This window comes from Rattus norvegicus, chromosome 17 (genome assembly GCF_021556685.1).
Source record: "Rattus norvegicus strain SHRSP/BbbUtx chromosome 17, alternate assembly SHRSP_T2T, whole genome shotgun sequence".
In the NCBI taxonomy this organism is placed as follows: domain Eukaryota; kingdom Metazoa; phylum Chordata; class Mammalia; order Rodentia; family Muridae; genus Rattus; species Rattus norvegicus.
Genome location: NC_141550.1, coordinates 28,446,705 through 28,468,993, shown reverse-complemented (window position 1 = coordinate 28,468,993; position 22,289 = coordinate 28,446,705). Strand labels below are relative to the sequence as shown.

Here is a 22,289-nt window from a genome sequence, read left to right as displayed (position 1 = left end):
TAATTTTCCAGTTACTGTGAACATATGCATTGAGACATTTCCTTTCCCTTTGAAGGAAAGAGGCTTCATACTCAAGCCTTCTGAAGTGCTGTGCCCTTCTGTAATTACTGTGGAGGCCAGGTAGACCGAATCTTACATGGTGACTCTGGTTACAGGCATAATAGAAGTCAGTGTATAATAAAATCAAATGAAACCTTATGAGATTTTTTTTCAACTTCCAGAATATTTGCCAATATTTGCAAGAGAGGGAGGAATTTGGTAAAATTACTGAATTTTCACTACAAAAGCTGGACATTGTCAGAGAGAAGGCAAGAGAATGTGAACAAATGTTAGTCTGCTTAGGCCATAGAGTCCGAAAGATGGCACCGTATTTTAGGTGTCCTCATATATTTTCCCTCTGTACATACTGTAGTCCTTATCACTTATGTGGTTCATCCTAGTGGCTTTCTTTGAATGAATTAGTCCTTTCAAGGGCCCATATTTTAGTGTAGTTATGTTCTCAGATATTGGTTTTCAAGATACAGGCTTTTAAGAAGAACAGTTAGCATTGATACTTAGTTAATAAGCTTTAATTCTGTAACTCTGTGAAGATTTTAAGAACTCCATATCCCTACATACAAGCATGCAGGCGTCACTGTGTCATAACACGCAGTGGTAACTATAATGGTTAGTTTAAGCAAAGCTCATAGCCTTACTGCAGAAGACTGGACTGGCCTAATGAAAGAGCATCATTTTGATGCTTATTCCTAGAGTACCAGAGAAACAGAATGGTCAGGTGCCCACCGTGCCTACAACTCTGTTGAAGGCGGAGCATGTCTGAAGAGGCTCACCTGCCAGGCCTGCTGAGATTGATGTGTTTGATGTGGGCCAAGGACAAGTTGAGTGGTATCTGAAATGATTGGGTATAGTAGATTAAATGTCAGAAAACTGAGTACACAGAACATTGTGTGTTTATCTCGTTTAATAATAGAAATCACAGTGTTTCTCCACCACTTCACGCCTTCAGTTCCTGCCTGCATTAGCTATTATCATAGTAGCAAAAGCTATTAACATGAAAAATGAATGCCAGTTTCATCATTGGGAGTTCTTGCTTCTTGCAGTTCCTTAAATATATTTAAAATGTTTTATCAGTGTTCTGATCAAGAGCTGGGGATGTGGGTCATTTGACTATGCATAGTTTCATTTTAAGTAGAGTTTCAACAGTGTCTCCTTGAAAAATATAATTCCCCAAATTATTTTTTCTACCCTAAATTAGTAATTCATTGACCTTTCTTTTTAGCAGGAGCTGCAGCATCTGAAAGCAATTAAGTGTTTTACATTATCGTTCATTGTGAATAAACAAATAGTTTGTAGTCCTCCTTCCCTGGGCTGCTATAATTCAGCAATTGTAGCTAATTGCACAGCTCTGAAGCCATAAGAGAGGGATGAACACCACCTCCCAGTACTTTGTTGTAGCTTTCTGTGCTGGGGCTCTAGAGGGTAGGGAACCTCTCTTGGGGTTTGGGACTTACACATTTGTTGAGTTGGGCAATTTTTGCTACTCACAGTTTCAGTAAATGGAATCTAGGACAAAGCTTCAAAAAATAGGAAATGATTAATTTTTTTGATATTTTAGAGTTCTAAATTGGAAACATGACTACTGTGATAAAACAGTTGATTCCAGAAGATAGGATTTTCTAAAGGATGGAATTTTCAAGACCTTTACACTTTTCTCCTGTTCTTTTTGCCAAACCTTTGGCTGTTTGATGCCATTGTTGAGGAGCATGGACAGAGAGTAGAAATGATAAGGTGAATGGCTGAGCCAGCCCCCTCTCCAAAGGAGAGGTCTGATGGAGAATCTTTTACTTAAAGCTGTAGCTGTTAGCTCTTTTTGCTTCTGTGTTTCTTGTCTTGATTTTGGGCTGTTTTCAGGAGGAATCCACTCATTGCTGTGACCCTTATGTCACACTGGTGGTACATGCCAGGCCCTCAAGTAGGTATTGGCAACAGCATGAAGAGAAAGAATGTCAGAACTTCTGAGTTAAGAGGAACCTTCATTCAACTGAGGAAACCCACAGCTACATGAGCCAGGCTGCTCAAACCTGAAACAAGGGTTATCCTTCCCTTGAAGCCAGCCGCACCTGTTTCTTACCAAAGGAGGCTTTGGTGAGGTGGGCACTGACTAAGCCAGGGGCAGTTCTCAAACTTGATTCTGCCACAGATACTATGGAGCCCAAGAGATTGGAACATGTACCTTTTGTTAGGAAGAAGAATTCTAGAAGTAGAAAAAGAGGGAGTATGTCAGACCCATGGAAGAGGACTCCTGTGTGTTTTTCTCCAGGAGTCTCTGGGCTGAAAGGTATCTTGTAGACCTTCAGTCCAACAACATCGGTAGATTGCAGTGTGGTGAGAAGGATGGAGTCCGAGGGCTTGGTTATTAATTGCATCTGTTATACTTTGATGCAATCCTCTGGGCCTTGGCCTCAGCATCAGATCCACGTCACAGGAGTTGAGTAAACAGATAGCTAATGTTCTCACACTGCAATGCACCCATTTAAAAACTCTACTCTCTCGAGTTGCTCATAGAGTTCTCACTTCTTGTGATGGTTTAAAGTAACTTGGGAATCATTTTCTTCCAGTTTTCTTCCCTTTTGCTTGTTGATGTCGTCACATGCAGAAATAGAAAACTGTACAGAACTTGTTCTGTGGTTCTGTGTACCAGAATATCTATCTGATGAGCACATTCATTGCTCTTTTACTTTTGAAACCTGAATCTGACTCAAACAGTAGTGACTAACTACTTACACTTTGGGTCTAGCTGTGACCTACATATCCTGCTCCTTTGCTGTTAGTTTTCATTTTTTCCTGTTGGATTTGGGATTTTAAACTCTACCTCCTTTCCCTGTATCTAAATTAACATGAGGGGCCTTCAGATCTTTAGCCGACACAAGTGGTAGCTGTAGCCAGCTTAGACAGCTGTTCTAAGAGCAGTGCCCTTGGGAAATGTGTTGTCTTATGAAAACATGATTTCTACCTGACTTTTTGCATCAGCAGTTTTACCACTTGATCATTTCAAAAGCTTGGTGTAGATCTGATCTAATACATGCCCTCTCTTTCTGATTCCCCATTGACAAAGTGTGATGGTAAAGTGAGAAATTCTACTCATGAGAACTTCATTTCCCAGCCAGTGTGGAGGCTCCTTAAGGATTCATGGGAGCACAGCTTGTCTCAGGACTATTGACAGCTGCCTAGGATCTGGCAGAAGTAGAGTGTGAATTAAATGAGACCTAAGAAAGAAGAAAGTATTTTCAGTGGACAAACCATTGGGCAATCAAGGCCAGCAGAGCCTGGAGTAAAGATAATTCCTCAATGGCCACTTGCAGCTGAATAGATAGTTCTCAGCAATGCAACTAGAGTATAGGTATGGCTGTGGCAGGGACAGCCTGTCCATCCAGACTAGGGTATGACAGTCTGATGACAAGAGTTGTTTCTTTCAGTTTGCTTGTGATGAGTGATTGTGCCTCCCTATTTCTTTGCTATCAACTCTCACCGCTGCTTCAGACTCCAGGTGTCTTGGCATACTGAAGATGCATTTACCAATGCTACTGGTACTGCTAATGCTACTCTTGGTCTCACGTGGGTCCGCTTTGGAAGCATGGAGCAGATTTAGATAATATATCTGGTTACTGGTGAGAAGGGTCTGTGCTATAGTAGTTGATCATTAGATAAAAGAGCTAAATGGAAAGCCACTCTGAAAGTCCACAGACAATTGAATAGCAGGGAAATTTGAGTATAGCAATAAATTGTCAGTGTTGTTGGTAGCAATCTAGCATTTCCACAGAGAGAAGCCAAAAGGCTAACTATATATTTAAAGTCTGGCCCTGTCCTGGATGTGGGTGTTCTGAACAAGGCTTTGATTTTCCAATGCAGGATGACTTGTTCCCAGTTCTGCACATTTGAGTGCATGCACACCGCTGTCTAGGATTTCAGATCTTTTAAAAGCAGATTCACAGAAACTTCTAACCTCACCAACCTCTTTATGCCACCTGCTTTCTCTGTGAACACAGTGCTTATAGGCTTTCAAAGGCAGAAACTTCAGATTTGCCAGCAAATCCATGGCTCCTAGCACATGTATGCCACGGCTGACAGTAGCAGGTTTAACCTCTGCTGTGCCTGCCTCACCTCACCATTGTTACCTGTGTCATGCCAGCTAACACAGGAAATGGATACACACCTACTTGCGACTGGAGGTTTCATCTCTCAGATATGTTTTACCTGTCCATGGAAGGGAAGCATTACCCCACCCCCTCTAAGTCTGATGTTTAGCACTTCTTGACTTGTAATGGCTAAAAATGAGTTTGAAGCAAATTCTTTTTCATCTTCTACCAGCTATTAATTTTCAGTACTTTAATTTGTGTTTGAAAAAGCAGTTAAAAGTAAAAGTTCCCAGTCAAGAGTAAGTAATTGGTGGACTAGGATGGGAAGCTAAGACTCAAGATGGTTTTAAGAGACTGTAAAGAGAGGGCTGGCACACTAATTGTTGGTGGTAATAGCTTTTGAGAGAACCAGAGAACATAACTGAGGCTTAATTTTTAATCAGGCTTATTTATCAGTGGCCCAACCTAGCAATTGGTGACCCCCAGGATGACATGTTTGACTGCAGGCAGGGCAGGCATATTTTGATGGCAGATGGCAAGAAAACTAAAGAAAGAGCAGAGCAAGAAAGGCAAAGGGAACCACACCCAGGGAGGAAATCTCCAGTCTCCCCTATAGGGATTCTAGGGCAAGGTTTTGTTATTTTGTTAGAAGTCCAGACATTTATTCATAAATACTCAGACCTGATGATCTCAAAGTTTGTCTGCTTGTGTTCAGGATCTTCTGAACAACTAATGATTATTTCTAGGGACTGCAATTTGCAGATAGGGAAAATAAACAAGATGCTAACTTTTACAAAAGAAGAGTATATGTATTATACCTCATTGATACCTATTATTATTCTAATAAACCCACTCTTCTCCTATATATGATGTATTCAAAAGAAACTAATTAGATCTTTGAGTAAATAAAAGCAAAACTGTTACGTTATCTTGAACATAGTTGAGTCTGATGTAGACTTTATTGCTATCTGCATGGAGATGAGCTTAACCTGTCAAAATCTAATACAAGTTAGCGTTCCACATCTAAGGGAAGGTCACTCCTAAAAGAGGCCTTCGAATCTGAGTCTTTGCTGAAGTGTTGAGTCTCTTATTTTATTTTATTTTATTTTATTTATTTTATTTTAGTTGCCACTGAGGTCTATAAAATGAACCAGAAATCTCTCAGGAAATGGCTGTTGAATGAGTCAGTGAGTGAGTGCTGTGTACTGGTGGCTGAACCAAAAAGCAAGGGTGGATGCCAAGACAGATCTATGGAGTAGGAAAAGAAGACCCTGCTGCAGAAATGGGCAGGCTGGGCTGGGGCCTGGCAGGGTAGCAGAGGCCAGTGTGGTGGTGGAGGGAACTTGGGCCCTACGTGGGAGTGTGGACACTGCCTGAATGGGGGCAAGGGCAGGAGGAGTGAGGCTGTGTGAACTAAGGGCCCTGGGTGAGAATTGTGGAACCTTGTTGTGATGGCAACTAAGGGCATGCAGGTTCTTAGGCGTGAGTGGGAGAGGGTTCAGCAGCTGAGTCCAGGAAAACCCAAGGGGACGAGGCAGAGTGGGCCAGATGGCAAGGAAGCCCGTCCGTAGCAAAAATGAAACATTGGAAATGATGGTGAGCAGTGCTCCCTCCAGACACAAGAAGGCAGTGTGGTTTGAGAAGCTTCCTGGAGAGAGAAGTGACAAGATCTAGTGACGAATGTAAAGCAGAAGTCTGCAGACATTTTCTGTAAAGTATGAGAAAAACAAAGAGCAGCTCCTCGGGCCAGTCTCCAAACAGCCCTTATGTGAGGGGGTTTGCAGGAAACTCAAGTGAATGGCTATGGTTACCCATGAACTGAAGGTCCTGAGTTCAGTTTCCAGAAACCATCTTCAATGGGGTCCAATGCCCTCCTCTGATATGGAAGCATACATGTAGACAGAGTACTAACTTACATAAAATACATGCTTTACCAGCCCCTAAAAAGATCCAGAGTGCATGTGCCGATTAGGTAACGTACTGGTAACTTTGTGATAGAATTCCAATTCTCTGAACGTGAATGGCAGCTTTTAATAAACACCCAACATGGTCCAGCTCACCAGTTCCTACCTTCCTTAAACTCAGGGCAGACAGCTGGACCTCAGTCATACAAGTCCCCAGTCTTGTCACTGACATTGTGTAGTTGTGAAAACTGTCACATAGTAACTTCAGTGAACAAACCCTTTGAAGGCATGAGCTGTTGGGTAGAGGACAATTCCAGTCTCTCCTGGACTTTACTGCCACATTCGACTCAGCTCAGAAGAGGAGGGACAGAATCAAAGAGTGCTGGCACTGGAAAAATGGGGACTTGCTCGGTGAGGTGCAAGGCTCTGGTCTCCTGCTTATCTTGCCCTTTAGAGTACAGTTGACGAGGGAGAAAAGGATGTTGAGACAAATCAAGCTTGGGGCAGTGGGTGAGCACCCTAGGGTGCTATGAGATAGGACATTGGGACTCAGAGATGGCTGGCTTCTTTCTGTAGCTATCTGCTATAGTGTGCCTTTAAAAATAAGGTAAGACTTGGAGAGATGCCTCAGTGCTTAAGAGCACTGGCTGCTCTTCCAGAGGTCCTGAGTTCAGTTTCCAGAAACCATCTTCAATGGGGTCCAATGCCCTCCTCTGATATGGAAGCATACATGTAGACAGAGTACTAACTTACATAAAATACATAAATAAATAAAATTTAAATATGCCAGGTATGCTCCCAGTACAATATCTATGTATCTAGTATTTAACATACGTATCATTTTCTTATACAATGTAAAGATTATAATGGTAAGCCCTCCCAGTCTTGGGCTAGGGGATTTTTAATTAAAATTTATGTAGTTTATGTTCACTAGTATGTCTGAGTGAATATATGCGTACCTCATTAGTCAAGGTACTCATGAAAAGAGGACACCATAAGATCCCCTGAAACTGGAACAACAGGCAGGTGTGGGCTGTCTGATGTGGGTGCTGTGAACAGAACCCGTCTTCTCTACAGCAGCAGCAGGGGCTCGTAACCTCTAAGCCATTGCTCCAGCTCATCAGGCTGAGAATTTAACCCATTTCCATCTGTGGATGAGAAGACAGAGTTGTGATTTGCAGAATTCTTACAAGGAAGCAAAGTCTAGTATTGATGTTTTATTTGTTCAAATTGAATTGGTGTCATTGGCATTTTTTTTAAAAGATTTGTTTATTTATTATATATAAGTACACTGTAGCTGTCTTCAGACACACCAGAAGAGGGCATCAGATCTCATTACAGATGGTTGTGAGCCACCATGTAGTTGCTGGGATTTGAACTCAGAACCTCTGGAAGAACAGTCAGTGCTCTTAACCGCTGAGCCATCTCTCCAGCCCGTCATTGGCATTTTTGTTGTTGTCCTGCCTCCTTTTTTTTCTTCCAAAGCTATTAAAATTTTTTCCAATGTGCATATGTGCAAATGTGGTATATGTGTGGGTAGCGCATGTACCTGTATATGCCTTCATGGGCTAGAAGAAGACACTGGTGTCCTCCTCTCTCACACTCTGCCTTATGCCGTTGAGACAGGCTCTGTCATTGATCCTAAATCTAAACTGCTGGCCATCAACCCTCATCTCCATGCTGTCTACACACGCTACACATCAGGGTTACATGTGTGTGTATGGCCACACCCAAGTTTTTATTTGGATGCTAGGATCTCAACTCACATCCTCATGATTACACAGCAAGCTCTCTATCTATCTATCTATCTATCTATCTATCTATCTATCTATCTATCTATCTATCTCTATCTCTCTCAAACACACACACACAGACACACACCCCTTCTTAATGGTCATAAAGAGGATAATCAGACGTGATTCATATATACATTCTCAGGAAGTGAAACTGAAATTTGAAGAACTTATAACTTTATTTAGAAAATTATTTCTTCTTATTTTTTTTTTTGCCTCTAATGCCACTCCTCTTGTACATCAAAAAGACTTTTTATCTGCTTCTCTTTTACTTTTAATGGCTTGTTATTTTGAGGGTGATCTTGTACATGTCATGCTACAGACACAGAGATTGCAGGGCAGTTCAGTGGGCTGATGCTCTCTTCTTGTCTGTATGTGGGTCCTGGAGAATGAACTCTGCTGACGGGTTTTTGGGCAAACACTTTTGCATTGGGTAGCCATCTTGCTGACTCTTATTTGGCTTTTTGAGTGATTTTTCTACATTTTCAGATTTTGCTTGGGCTTTGAAATGAACTTTTTTCCCCCAAATCCCACAGAATGTGTGTGTGTGTGTGTGTGTGTGTGTGTGTGTGTGTGTGTGTGTGTGTGATCTTGCCACTTTTCTACTATTCTACTGACCATGGTCTAGGTGTGGCTAAGTTGACTCAGGAACCATTGACTTAATCACTGTCCGCTTCAACAGTACATGCTGTTCCCTGTTTCTGTTAAAAATACTTAATCTCGCTTCACAGATACCTATCTTTTTAACTCAGTAACTGGGGTAGAGTGGAAGACTGTCATCTACCTGGAGAAATGGCAGGCACATCTGTTAGATGGTAGCTTGTCTTCTTGATGCATGACAGCATCCTGGGCAGCTTCCCTCCAGGCAATCCCATTATTAACCGGGAGCAGGAACAGTTTCCTTCCCTGCTGACTTCAAAGGGCACTTTTTGTGTCTCACCATAGCATGGCCTATGTTCCCTCCTCATCTGTAGGCCCTCTAAGACCCCAAGAGCAGTAACCTGGGTCTTGAACACCCTGAGCACACTGCTGAGGGACTGAAGGGATTTTGAGCAGAGGACAGAGCCTTGCCTTGGTAATTGAGCGCTTTCTGTATAAGCGAATGAATGTGTGAAGGTAAAAAGGTGAGGGGCTTGGCTCACGTGTTCCAGGCCTGAGCTCCACCACTACTCTCTTGTCCTTTGGGGAATTCCCTGCCACAGTACTGACCTTACAACAAATAATAGGAGAAACCTGACTGATTGTCTGCTAATACCTCCGTGTGTGCCTGGCAGTTGGCTTGCTGTGTGCGGCTTTGCTGGGTCACAGAGTTGGAGGCCTCACTGGTAATTCCATTCTTCCTCTTTTCTTAAGGCTACTGATGCCATAAACATTAGCTTCACTCGTTCACACCCAGGATGGTGCAGGAGAATGAGAATGAGAAAAGCTGGCTCAGGTGCCCCACAGCCTATGAAAGATCGCCTGGACTTGAGTCAAAGAACAAATGAAAAGGGGGAATGGGAATGGAGGGGCAGACGAGCAGAGAGAGTAATAGATTATAAGATGAAGACTTTGTATATAAGTAAGGATTGGGAAATACGAAATTCCCCTGAAGGTGGAAATGAAGAGAATAAAAAGAGTTGTGGGAAGAAAAATAACCTATAAATTATGCTTAACGAACTTACTGAATAAATATAAATCATAGTTACATAAAATCATTTTATTTCATTATGCTAATGTTGATAAAATTTTAATTTTCAGGTGTACATACCTAAAGACCTCAAGGCTCTTAAACACAATAATCAAAAAGCTAATTAATCACTCACTTATGGGCAACTTTCCCAAGTAACTGTAGGAACAGACACAATTGAGAAATTGTGCCTTAGCCACAGAAAATAGAAATACCTGCCTAGACAGGAACCTTCATTCTATGCCACAGATTAAACCAGAAGGATTTTCTTGCTTACGTCATCTTCGTTTTCAAATGTGTTTTAGGGGAAGCGGAAACAAAGTTGCCACACGTGTGGTAGGATGTGTAGTGTGTGCAGTACCACTCCCCTCTGGTCCTTTGGCGAGTTCACTGCCGTTGCGCTCACAAAAACAGGAATTGGCTAGGAAGGCAGGGTTGAGTAAGGCAGAGCCATTGCAGAGGCCTTTGTTCCAAGGTTGCTGTCTCCCTGTCTTCCTCTTAAGTTTGCACTCTCTGCTCTTTCAGACCATCTAGACTTTGTTCATACACATCAATTTCTACTTTTTCTAGGACCTCAGGATGTAAAAGTAAGATAAGTGGGGCTATCATTTGTTCAAGTGCTGATTGAGAACCAAAAATAAGCTAGGGATGGGTCAGGGCCACATGTCATGCACGGGACCTGTGGCCGAGTGTATATGCTTATCAATCAGATCCTTTGCATGTATTGGTTAAACAAGTTTCAGAAAGCAAGCCCTCCAGTTCTGTCACAAGGGATTATAGGCTATTAACACTCATTAGTTTCAACAGTGAAAAGCTCAAATAAAGTAAGGAGTGAAAGGAGGTGGGGAGCTGGATAGTTGGCATACATAGAAGGCCTGTGGAACTGGATGTAGCAGGAGCAGGAGCAGAGTGAATGCTGGAATTCACATCCGGTCCTTTCCCACCTGGGGTAGTTCATTGTCTATGATTTTGTGCTGTCCTTAAATTGTTGCAATCAATTTCAGAGGAATTGAAAGCGAAGTGAAACAAAAACCCACCTCCTTGGCTTCCCAGAAGTCATTTGTGTTGATTATGCCTCTTATGACCTGCACGTTCCCATTTCTGAAGGGAACTGGCAAATACCTTTGGGCTTGCTATGAGGAAGCAGAACATTGCTTGGTACCCACTGTGTCTTCAGCTGATGATGTCTGTCCATTTGTTCATTTCTTCTCCCATTCTTCTCAAGGCATGACTTGGTACTTCCTGAGTTACAGATACTGTGCTGGGGATTTCAGAAGTAGATGTAAGGAACACATAACTACAGATAAAAATGGCCAAGCAAGGCACCTAGCAAATGTGCTACCTGTTTGCTTGCTTGCTTCTTTTTGAGGAATTAATATCTCCATTTGTTCATTCTTTACAGCAGCATATGAGAGTTCAACAGTAGTAGCCAGTAGGGGGCATAGTAGGCATCAGTGTTGGGCATAAAAGTAGTAGCACAGATGTGGGCAAACTGCAGAGCTGAGTGTGGGAGAGACTTTACCCTGGCCGCTTTAGAACTGAGGGAAGGTAGCCATGTCAGCCATTAGTCCTGCCAGGACTCTTCCAGGCTTGACTCATCAGCATCCTCCAGTTTTCATTCTCTAATGTAGCTAAGGAAGTGGGGTTCCCAGGAGCCAGTACTGGAGACTCAGAAGTCAGAGATTATGGAAATAATTACCAGAAAAGGATGAGGACTAGTAGGCTACTATCATGGAGCTAGGCTCAGGGGACGGAAGTCAGAATGAGGTAGAACAAATGGTTTATTTCATAAGGGAAGAAAAAGAATCTAGCTCTGTGGCTAGGATAGGCAGTGACTTTACTAGCTAAGACTGGGACTCAGGAAAGAAGCAGAGCTCTTCCATGTGCTCCATTTCCTACCTGAGCAAGCTGTGCCTGCCTCAGAGGAGGGTTTCCATTTGTAGCATTAAGCGATTATCAAATAGTATAAAACAAATAGCTCATGGGAATCTATCCTACTCCAGAAGGCCGTGGGAGAACATCCCAGGAAGGGCCATTTGGCCATGGGGTGAAGAATGACTTCATATTAGCCAAGGAAGATATGAAGTGTTCTTTTGTGATTAAAATGCTACCCGTGGTGCTCCTGCATTTTTGTTCTTGGTGCTGCCTCCCCCAACCTCTTTCTGGCTTTTCCTCTAGGCCTTCTGTTCCAGAATCTCTTCTGCATCTAGGGAGGCAGTGGGTTGAGATTGTCATGGTAACTACTGTTTATTACCCAGTTGTGTTTACTAGTCTCTTTTGCAGCCTTCAGGCCCAGAAAATGAACACTAAGCTTGGGTAAGTTGTCTTAGTCAGTACTTAGTCCTTGACAGAAACCTGCTGGGGTTTCAGAGTACAGCAGCCTTTGTGTGCTATTGCACATTCTAAATATTCGAAACTAATTGTTTTTTAGATTACAAAATGTTTACTGTCTGGAGAGATGACTCCGTGGTTAGGAGCACTTACTGCTTGTACACAGCCCCCAAGTCTGGGTCTCACCACCCACATGACTCACAGCCACCTATAACCGAAGTTCCAGGGAGTCTGATGGGCTCTTCTAACCCCCACAGGTACCAGAAACACCCATGGTACACATACAAACATGCAACAAAAACATACAGCCATATACAGAAAATAACATTTTAAAGCATGTTTTCTAGTCAGGGCAATGTACTGTTGCTCCCTTCATTTGGTCACCCGCATGTTCTTGTGGTACACACAAGGTTTAAGAGTGATTATAGAAAAACGTAAAATACATCGATAGAAAACAGAAAATGAAAGTGTAAATCAGGACAGAAAAAAAAGCATAAAGGGAATCTAGAAATGTCCCAGGTGTATTGTGACTTTAAAATAATTCTGTGTCTTGCAAATTCACAAACTATTCAGCCAAACTCATAAATGAAGCACAAGTAATCTGCTAACCATGCAGTCAAATTGCACAGCTTACAATGAGATTCTTCTCAACCAAGAGCATGTTTAGTGGAAAGAAATGTATGGCAGAGTAACAGTTTGAAAAAAAAAAAAAAAAAGGACAAGTTTTGCTCCTCTCAGATGTGGGTAGCTGAGTCCAATACTGTAATAGTAACTGGGGATAGCATAGTTTATCGGTTGTTAAGAAAGGCTTGGTGGCACTGAAACTCTAAACATATATGGAAATTTGCTGTAAATGTGTTAAAGTATGAATTTTAAATATGGAGATTCTGGGCTTAGAGCGTTCCCCTTCCAGTTGGATACAAGTTTTCTTGCTGTAATACAAAGGAAAGCCGTTTTCAGTCTGCACTGTCACTCTGTGAGCAACTCTACTTGATACAACTCCAGCTCCTCCCAAGTGTTCCAGTACAGCTAGTGTCAGCATGCCTGCGGGGATGGTCGCCAGTGGCACCCTGTACATCACTAGTCAGTCCCCTGGACTGTCACATCGGTGGAAATAAAATAATTTGCAAAGTACAAAACGTAAAGAAATACATTTACCTAGCTGGACTAATAATAATAACTTTTGTGGCTATTACACATAAGTGGTGCCACTCAGGATGCAAATGACAGACAATAAGAAAGAGAGGTACTGAGAGGGATAGGTGAAGCCTCTTCAGGAATTTCTCATGGAATGAAATCCCCAAGTGCAAGGAAAGCCATTGTGCCCAAACCAGGACATGGCACGGTGTTGCCATTGCTTGGGAAAATGCCAGTTTCACAGTGACTGATGATAAAGTCATTCTCAACATTTTATTTTCTCTATTTCTACATTCATAATTTGTGAATTTATTTACACTTTACACACCTGAGCATTTTAAATTTAATGTATAATTTAGCACTCCATTTAAAATAAATAATAGTAACAATATCAGTACAGTAGATTTGTGTTCAGTAGCTCAAGTGGTGTATTAATTACATTTGGCACGGCATTCGACTTGGAGATGCACAGCCTTATGTATGTAATTTAGTTTGCTGTCTGTGTTAGTCTGGGTAATTAAGCAGGAGCTGCTGTGGCAGGAAAGAAACAAACTCTCAGAATCCCAGTCACTTAGCACAACAAATGCATATGCCCTGCTCTTGGAAATGCTAGATGCATCAGCAGGGACCGGTGGGGAGCTCAGCAGAAGAGCAGGCCCATTTCACACTGAAACAGCTCCATCCAGTCAGCTCCTAGGTCTTACTTCAGTGGCATAGAAGTGCCTCACACCACAAGTGACACGTGTCCCTTCACACCTATTTCCTGGGATAGAACTACTAACATGGTTCTAGAAGGATCTAAGAATGTAGAACCGTGAACTTTGGCTGAACAGAATGTTCTATGCCTTGCCATCCTAAAATGGGCTGGAAAACAAGATTCAATAGTACGGATGTTTTGTCAGTTTTAAGTGTTATTTGGTTAACATAGGTAGCTGATGTAGCCATATCAGCCAGTTAGTATGACAGAAGCCTTAACTAACTAGACATCTGCCTGTGGGACTGTTATTACATAGTCACTAAATTTTTATTCATCCCTTAAAATTATTTTACCTATTTTCTCTTTATTCTTAAGGTAGATCAGATAGAAAACTTAAACCTCCAGAACTTAAATCTATTTATTGTATCCAAGCTATGATTATAGGTACAATATTATCACAGGTATGTAATTAAAAGGGAGCCTGTTAAAGCATTGTGTATGCTTAGAGTACAACTTTTCACGGTTTTGAATTAACCATTGATACAACATGTTTATTTAGGAGTGATACATGTGTCTTTCTGTCTCTATTAAATTTAAAGTAGATTCATTTACCTGCTTCTGTGAACAAGCTTTTACAAGAAGCCTGAAGTATAAATATGAACAGATTTAATAAGACTTCATTCTGGGGAAACTAGAATTGTGTTAGAGACAGAAGTATAGACAGACCCATGCTTGGTCAAATACCGTGGTGTTCTAGGCGAGGGTGGATGGAGTGTGAGCCTCAGAACTTGGCCAAGACAGGGAGGTAGGAAGGATTGTCTGAGCTAACTCTCTAAGAGTGGTTAGGAGTCAGTCTGCAGAGGAAAACTGAGTCCTACAGACACTTGATGCTTGGGAAGTGCCTCAGGTATTTGCTGGTGTTTAAGATGTCATGCCCGGCCTCATAGCAATTGGTCACATTGCTGTTGATCTCTTAAATGTTAATGTTAATGTTGCTCTCTACCTGTTTAACATGGAGAATGGCCAGTGTCAGAATTTTGAAGTTTGTGCATCTAGTAGATGATGGGGAGCACTGGCTAGGATACTGGCCTGAATCTGGACTTGGATTTGGAAAAAATTGTCACTCTTGAGGTTCAGTCTGTGGTTACTGGGAAGTGGTTGTGTTGTAACCAAAATTTGCATTTGGTAGAAACAATAACTTGATAAGACTTGATGTATATTCAAAATAGTTTAGAATATATGAGTCTGTGATGCTCATGGAGGAGGTCAGAGTGGGGCAGGCTGGGACTGTTTACCACAGAAGGATATCATGTGATTACGAAGAACGAATATGGTATAAAATAAAGGAAATAGGAGTGGTTGTCTGAGGAAGGTCCTTTCTCAAGGAAGAGCCAGAAATAATATACTAATGTATATAGCTATGATAGAACCCATCAAGGATTGCTGATTTTCAGTGTAATTCATTAAAATATAGTATATCTGCAATCAGTAATTTAAATGTTGTTTCATCAGCTAAGAAATATGTTTTATAATTATCTGATAATTTTAATACTCATTTACGGCTCACAATTCTAATAAAACTATCCTGATTTACTATTACTAAAAGAACTAATTCTTAGTAATAAGCAAGGGTTTCTGGAGTAATGTGGAATTTTGTAGTAGATGCATCATCAGCACTTGGAATTTTTCTCAATGTTGCGAAGATTTTTGTATTAGTAAGGGTTGATATAATATTTGCAATGATGTGTGGGATACGTTTTTTACCAAAGCAGAATGTCTACTTTATGGTAAAATTTTGCAACTTAAATGTACTCCCCGAGATTACCTTGCACATATCAGAAACCATGAGAAATGCAGCCAAAAGCCATGAGCAGATGGTGAGCAGGCTCTTGCCTGGAATAAATAAAACATTGCAAGTGTGTGCGCTACCTACTTCTCTCAACGGCGTGTCAGCACACCTGACCAAGCATGATGCAGCAACCAGGATCAGAGTTAGGGATTTTCATATCTGGGAAAGACACGATACAAAGGACAGGGCATACCAATCAGTCTAGGACTCCAGTCCATAGAGCACGGCTGTTTTTTCAGTATGGGTCTTCCTTCTTTAACTTTAACAGAAAGTTAAACCTTTATGTAAATAATAGCAGACATGCTCATAGTTATGACTTCTAAGTTATTTCAAATCTGACCGGCCAAGTTGATAGTGAAGATTCCAGCTTTTTCCCCCTGGTTGTTTATGTTATGTGTATGGATGTTTTGTCTTCTGTGTGCCTGTGCACCACAGGTGCTTGGTGACTACAAAGTCCAGAAGAGAGGGCATTGGATCCCCTTAGACTGGAGTTACAGATAGTTACAAGGACCACGTAAGTGATGGGAATTGAACCTGGCTCTTTTGGGAGAGCAATTGTTGCTCTTTTGTGCCATCTTTCTAGCCTATGATTAGAGAGTTTTAGACAAATTTACTATTTTAAGAAAGGAGTCCAGGCTGGCATCCTGGTGCGTGCCTTTAATCCCAGCACTTGGAAATCAGAGGCAGGTGGAGGACAGCATGGGCTATTACACAGAGAATGCCCCTCCCCCAAAAAAGAAAGAAAAGAAAGGAAGAAAAGAAGAACAGAGTACCTTCTTGTTGTGGAAAAGAGGGTGGAAAGATGTAAGAATCAGAAGCTGAGGAGAACCAGAGTAGAACGGTGTCTTCTGAACATGACGGAACTACTGCAGTCCCGAACGCACATGCGCACAAGATCAAGCCAGTCAGCATCCAGCTTGGAAGGGAGTGGGCTCATGGATTTCAACCCTAGCAGAGAAGCCATTGGCAGTTGTTGGCTTCTGATGAGGAAGAATCATTTTTCTTTGTTTGTGGCCTTTAATTAGCTGACCATACTTTAGTGAATGGCCCTACCCCCACGAGCATCTGGGAAGACAAATTGGACTCGGTGGGTTACTTAATGGAGTAAAAGACACTAAGTTGTGTGTTTTTTTTGGGGGGGTGAGTTGATCTTGGGAAAACTTGGAGGGGGAATGAAATGTAAATATTGTCAAAATATATTTTAGCATGTATGAAAGTTTCAAAGACTTAATATAAAATACCCTGGTGGTAGTGGGAATGAGATGTCCATCATAAGTCTCTAGCATTAGAATATTTGTTCCCCACATTTGTTGTCCCTGGGAGTGGGCTTAATATTTAAAAAGCCTCTTGCCCTCCTTAGTATACTGTCTGCTTCCTGATTGTGGATCAGGGCGATTGATCTCAGCTGCTACTCAGCTCAGACTGTCTGTTGCCAGGTACCTCACCATGATGGTGATAGAATCTTAGTCCTCTGGAATCCCCAAATTCTTCTTTCTCTAAGTTGCTTTGTATCACAGCAATAGGAAACTAACTAAGAAGTTGGTATTAGGAGGTAGACTGTTGCTGTAACATACCTGACCACATGATTGTTTTAGGATTTTTTTTTTCTTCCAAAAAATGTGGAAGACTTTGGTACTGGAAAAGCAGTTGAATATATAAGCAGAGCTTAATGGGTCACATGACTACTGTTAGTCCCGTGGGTTGAGCCTAAGACCACTGCTACAGTCTTTGAGCCAAATTTGAAGAAAGCTTTAATTAAATACCGGCCAGAAGGATGGGCTTTGGCCAGGACCACTCCAGAGTTCCCAGGGAAATGGCCATGAGTCACATATACCAGGGGCTTAAAAAGGCAGAACCCATAATTCACCACATTTCCCATCAGGTCCAATCAGGGACAAGCATACATCCAGATGTATTTCCTGCCACACATGGCCCCCCACACGTGCTCCAACACACTTGGTGCAGATAGGTCAAACAAACTTGCTTAAGGGAGTGAAAACCAAGACAATTGGCTCCAGCATTTAACTTTGGTTCTCACAGTAGGAACCTGGAAGGCAGTAGTGCCGAGATATGTGTGGACTGTGGAGGGTGGGGAGGAATCAAAAGGAAACAAGGACTTTAACAGTAACTGAGTTTATAGCCATTCCTGTGATATTTTGGCAAAGAGTGTGGCTACCTTCTGCCCTTGGCCTAAGACTTGGCCTGAGCTAATTCAGAAGTAATTCTCTAATTTCTTTGGTGGAGATGATTACAAGACAGCCTAATATTGACTCTATTACATGCTTGCTAGTAACCACTGTTATGTGAATCTGTGCTAAAAAAGAGCAATTGGAGTAGAAAGAAATGCAAAATGTACAGTTTGGGAAGTAAAAAAGCAAAGCTGTGCTGGAAGAAACAATGCCATTAAGGAGCAGCCTGACACAGACTGCGATAAGGGCAGGATGCCCTCAGCGTAAGACCCTGCCCAGCATAGCTTCCAAACTGTGAGAAGAAGGGTCTACGGAACTCCCTACTCCTGAAACATCAATCAAATCCATCACTAATGTGATTCACGGTGCCCAATGTTCACCTCAGTTGGTAGCTAAACTTGTCAATGTCCTCTCTGGTGCTGTCTTAGAGTCATGAACAATACACTAGTAAGGAGGTTGTAGAATATTCTTCCATAGTTCAGGGGAGTCCTTGCATGGAGGCTCTGAGAGACCCTTGAGTTGAGTGAAGCTCTGAAAGGATGCCTGGCTTGCATTGTTGGAGGTTCTACAGCCGTGTATGTCTGCCAAGGGAGCTCGAACTGGGCAGTGGAACCAGCCAGAGAACAGATGGTATCTTGTAGGCAGCAAAGACGGAAAGGAAGAGCCATTTAAGCCCTTTCACAGCAGACGTGGACCGAGTAGATTTGAACTTTGGTCTTCCTTTGATCCAGTATTTTTTCTGCTATTCCATGATTCCTCCCTTTCAGAATAGTAATGTATACTCAGAACCGTTGTAAATTGGACATTTGTGATTTGCATATTTAGTTTACAGGGGTTACAATTGAGATTCTTTTGCATCTTAGAAGAGACTTAAACTTTGGACTTTTAGTAAATGTCGAGGCTGCAAAACCATGGGAACTTCTCAATTTGGTTTAAATGAATTTTTCATTGTGATATGGCCATGAGCCTGTCTAGGGCCAGGGAACAGAGCGAGGTCGTTTGAATGAAAATGACTTCCATAAGCTCATTGTTTGAATACTTGGACCCTAGTTGGTAGAACTGCTTGGGAAAGCTTAGGAGGAGGTGAGTTGCTGAGATTAACCTTTGAGGTTTCGAAAGTCTCATGCCAGTCCCAGTGCCTCCTGCTACTTGCTGGGTGGAGGTATAAGCTCTCAGCTGTTCCTGCCTCCATGCCTTTGTTCCGCCATCATGGATTCTTAATGGCCTGAAACAAATAGTTTTTAATAAGTTGCCTCATTTATAGTTTCTTATCACAGTAATGGAAAAGTAACTAAATACAAACACTGTATTTTTCAAATGATCATGGTTTTAATAATTAAAACCAGGAAAGCCTGGTTATGGAGTGGAGGGAATGCTGCTCGTTTCTCCAGTCATAATTCCCAACAAAGGCAAGAAAGAAGATATTCTAAGCAAAGACCAGTTCTGTATTTCAAGACTTCCGTGTGTTTTCTCAATAGTAAGTCTCTGAGTCCAGTATCATTGCTATAGTAATATATGAAAATAAATAACCTCTCCTTGTATTACCATATTTTATTGTCTGGTTGTCAAGTGCCAACGTAATGTTCCTTCCACTGAATCACATTGGATGGGCCCAGGCGTGGTCTTAATGCTGAGCTGTGTTGAAAAGTGAATGGCGAGGCTCTATCCAGTGTTGCTTTGAGTAACCAAATGGGATGACTGGGTAGTTCTGTTCAAGTTCAGTTCAGCCTATTAATGTCCTTAGGTGATTTTCTTAAAATTGCTGTTCAGTCCTGAGCTAGACAGTTTTCACAGTGTGAGGCTAGTAGCAGATTTTAAGACGTTTTCTCCTCGATCCCAGGCACTATTGTGTCAAAGACTCCTGCTTGTCTCTAAGGTGGGTCAAACCTAAGCTTCATAAATCCACTTCAAAAATAATAAGCTTGGTTGATTTGCTAAAGATTTTTCAACAATCTATTTTGAGAGAGTGGTGTGTGTGTCTGTGTGTGTGTGTGTGTGTGTGTGTGTGTGTGTGTGCATGTGTGTGTGTAAAGTTGTCAGAGCACAGCTAGCAGGAGTCGATCCCATCCTTCCTCTACCATGTGGGTTACAGGCATTCAACTCACGTAGTCAGTTTTAGCTTTTACCATCTTGCTGAACCATGAGGGTATGTGTTTAAGTATAAGTGTAGGCCTCGTCTGTAATCGCATGGCTGAGAATGCTAAGGCAGGAGGATTAACAGGAGTTTGAGGCCCGCATGATCTGTAGGTGAACCTGGGCTATTGAATTAGGCCCTTTCTCGAAATGGGAAGGAAACAAACTTACTAACATTGAATGTTAAGGCCATGAGAAGTAAAAGCAGGCGTCTTGAGAAGAAGCCATGGTTTTAGCTGTTGTCCTAATAGTCACACTTGTCTGTACACTTTTTAGTTTTCAGGGTATAAAGGAAGTGACCTGTCCCACCCTACATCCCTTTACACAATACATTTTTTTTTAAGTTTTTGTTAAGAAAAATGTAAATTATTTCCCAAAATACAAAGAACAGCACTGTGTACACTCAGTCACATTACCAGCTTCTGAGAATGTGTTACAGATAGAACTGCAGCCTCCTGCATTCCCCTGCTTACCCTGGCAGCAATGTATGAAAGTCCTGTTTGTCTACCTCCTTGCTTACATTTTTCATTGTCACATTGAATCTTTTCGCCAATCTTGTTGAGTAAAAAAATGATGGAGCTATATTTTTCAAATTACCCTTGGAGTTTCTGAGAATAGATCACACATGGAAGTAAGTTTTCAAAGAAATACAGTCCCCAAAGAAGTAAAATATTGATTTAAAATCATTATAAATTTATTACAATAGAAAATGGGAGCATATCAGCATGTGCATATGTTAGTAAATTGGAATATTTGGACGTCCTGTTCGATTTTGTTTGGCCACTGAATAAGGGATTCATCTGCTACCCTCAAAGCAATCAGAGTCAGACTTCTTTTGACAAACGTAATTTACCATCAAGCGCCACCCCTACTTCTGCCTCGTTCTGGGTACAGCCAGTGCTGCTTCTGAACTCTGGTTATTGGAAGCTTTTCCGAATATGTACAGGAGTTCTCAGAAGTCTTCTTTGTTCCTATGTTACAGTCTGTTTTTCTCTTTCACTTGATCTCTTTTGTAATCTTCAAGATACTAATCTTGAAGTATCATGTCCCAGTGGCCAAAAACACTCCCAGGTTTTTTTTTTTTTTTTTGAGCTTTTATTTTAATCTAAGATTTGGGTTTGGGTGACAGCCTGCAGCAGGAAGGGAAGATCTGTTTACACTTAGTAACCTGTGGTATCTGGAATAACAGTTGGTGGCTGACAGTGACAGTGAGAGCCATGTTCCATGTATGGTAGTAGCCTTGGCTATCCCTGTGGTACGCTAGTGTTCCTTGTGTAGTGCTTCTATGGGTAATAATCATTGAAGTAATTACTATTGAGCAAAACCACATCAAAGTTCCATTTACTTTTAACCGGAAACAGAAAAACACTTCCAGAACTAAGAATTAGAAAGTTTGAGAAACGTTCCTGAAAAGCATTCTGGCTTTTCTGACCAAGAAAATTCTAGGTGGCAAGAATTCTAGCCAGCTAAAATTCCGATATAACCAAGGATGGGTTGTCAGTCCTTTTTATAGGAACTTCTGGAAATCATGATTCCACAGCCCCCCTGGGTAACCTTTCTCACTGCATTGTTCTTTAGACTTTCAGGGATTTCATTTCATACATTTCAGTCAAATGCTTCCTCAGTGCAGTTCAGGAATGTCATCTTCATAACTATTTATAAGTGCCTCTGTTTCTGTAAATCTCCTCTGAAGCCTAAGTAAAAAGCTTATACTGGTGATCAAAATTACTTATATAGAATAAAATGGCTTTAATATTAAGAATGTGGTACTATCCCGTGGCTGTGCTACCCTTCAGTGACTCTAGATTCCTCCATTCACCAGAATCCGAAGCCTGATTAATAACCAGGATAGGTTAGGCCATCGCTGCACTAACAGTGCGCTATAAATCCCAATGACTTAGTTCATTGACTGTTTACTCTCGGACTATTGTGGAGTGTCCCATTATGGTCATAACATCTAGAACCTGTGACCATGTATGTCCCTACAGCAAGGGACAAGGGAACAGGAGGGTCTCCAGGGAACAGATCTCTGTATGCTTAGAGATCATTAAGAAGCCTGCAGTGTGTGGACTCCTGGGTATTTGCAAGGGTGACTGTGAGCTACACCTTCCTTTATTTCCGGGAAGGAAAACACAGTGAGATGTGCCTTTTAAGTTCCATTTGCTCTAAGTGTTGGTGTTGGTATTACTTGACCTGTTGCGTGGTAAAAGGAACAATTGGCACTGTGTTCCACAGAGGACATTTTACTGATATGTGCCTGCTTAACACGTATTATTATAGAAGTTGTATGTGCTCAGACTGGCGGAAGTATGTTCTTGGCTTTGCCAATCTTATTTTTGTGCAGTTCTATTCCAATGTCCTTTTAAGTTCCCTTCCATCTGTTTTTCTTCTTATAGTCAATATCCATGGCTAAAAGATGTGTTGGATTCGTTTGGAAAGAATGACTTGGTG

The 22,289-nt window shown here is 41.6% G+C and overlaps 1 protein-coding gene and 1 long non-coding RNA gene across 51 annotated transcripts in view; both read left to right on the top strand.

Annotated features, from left to right (window-relative positions):
• Fars2 (phenylalanyl-tRNA synthetase 2, mitochondrial) overlaps window positions 1-22,289 on the top strand; it is a 434,171-nt gene that overhangs the window by 194,308 nt on the left and 217,574 nt on the right.
• On the top strand, window positions 5,539-12,530 carry LOC148000090 (uncharacterized). Its single transcript, XR_015641254.1, has 2 exons — window positions 5,539-7,280; window positions 7,474-12,530. It is a non-coding gene; the product is annotated as an uncharacterized LOC148000090 (long non-coding RNA).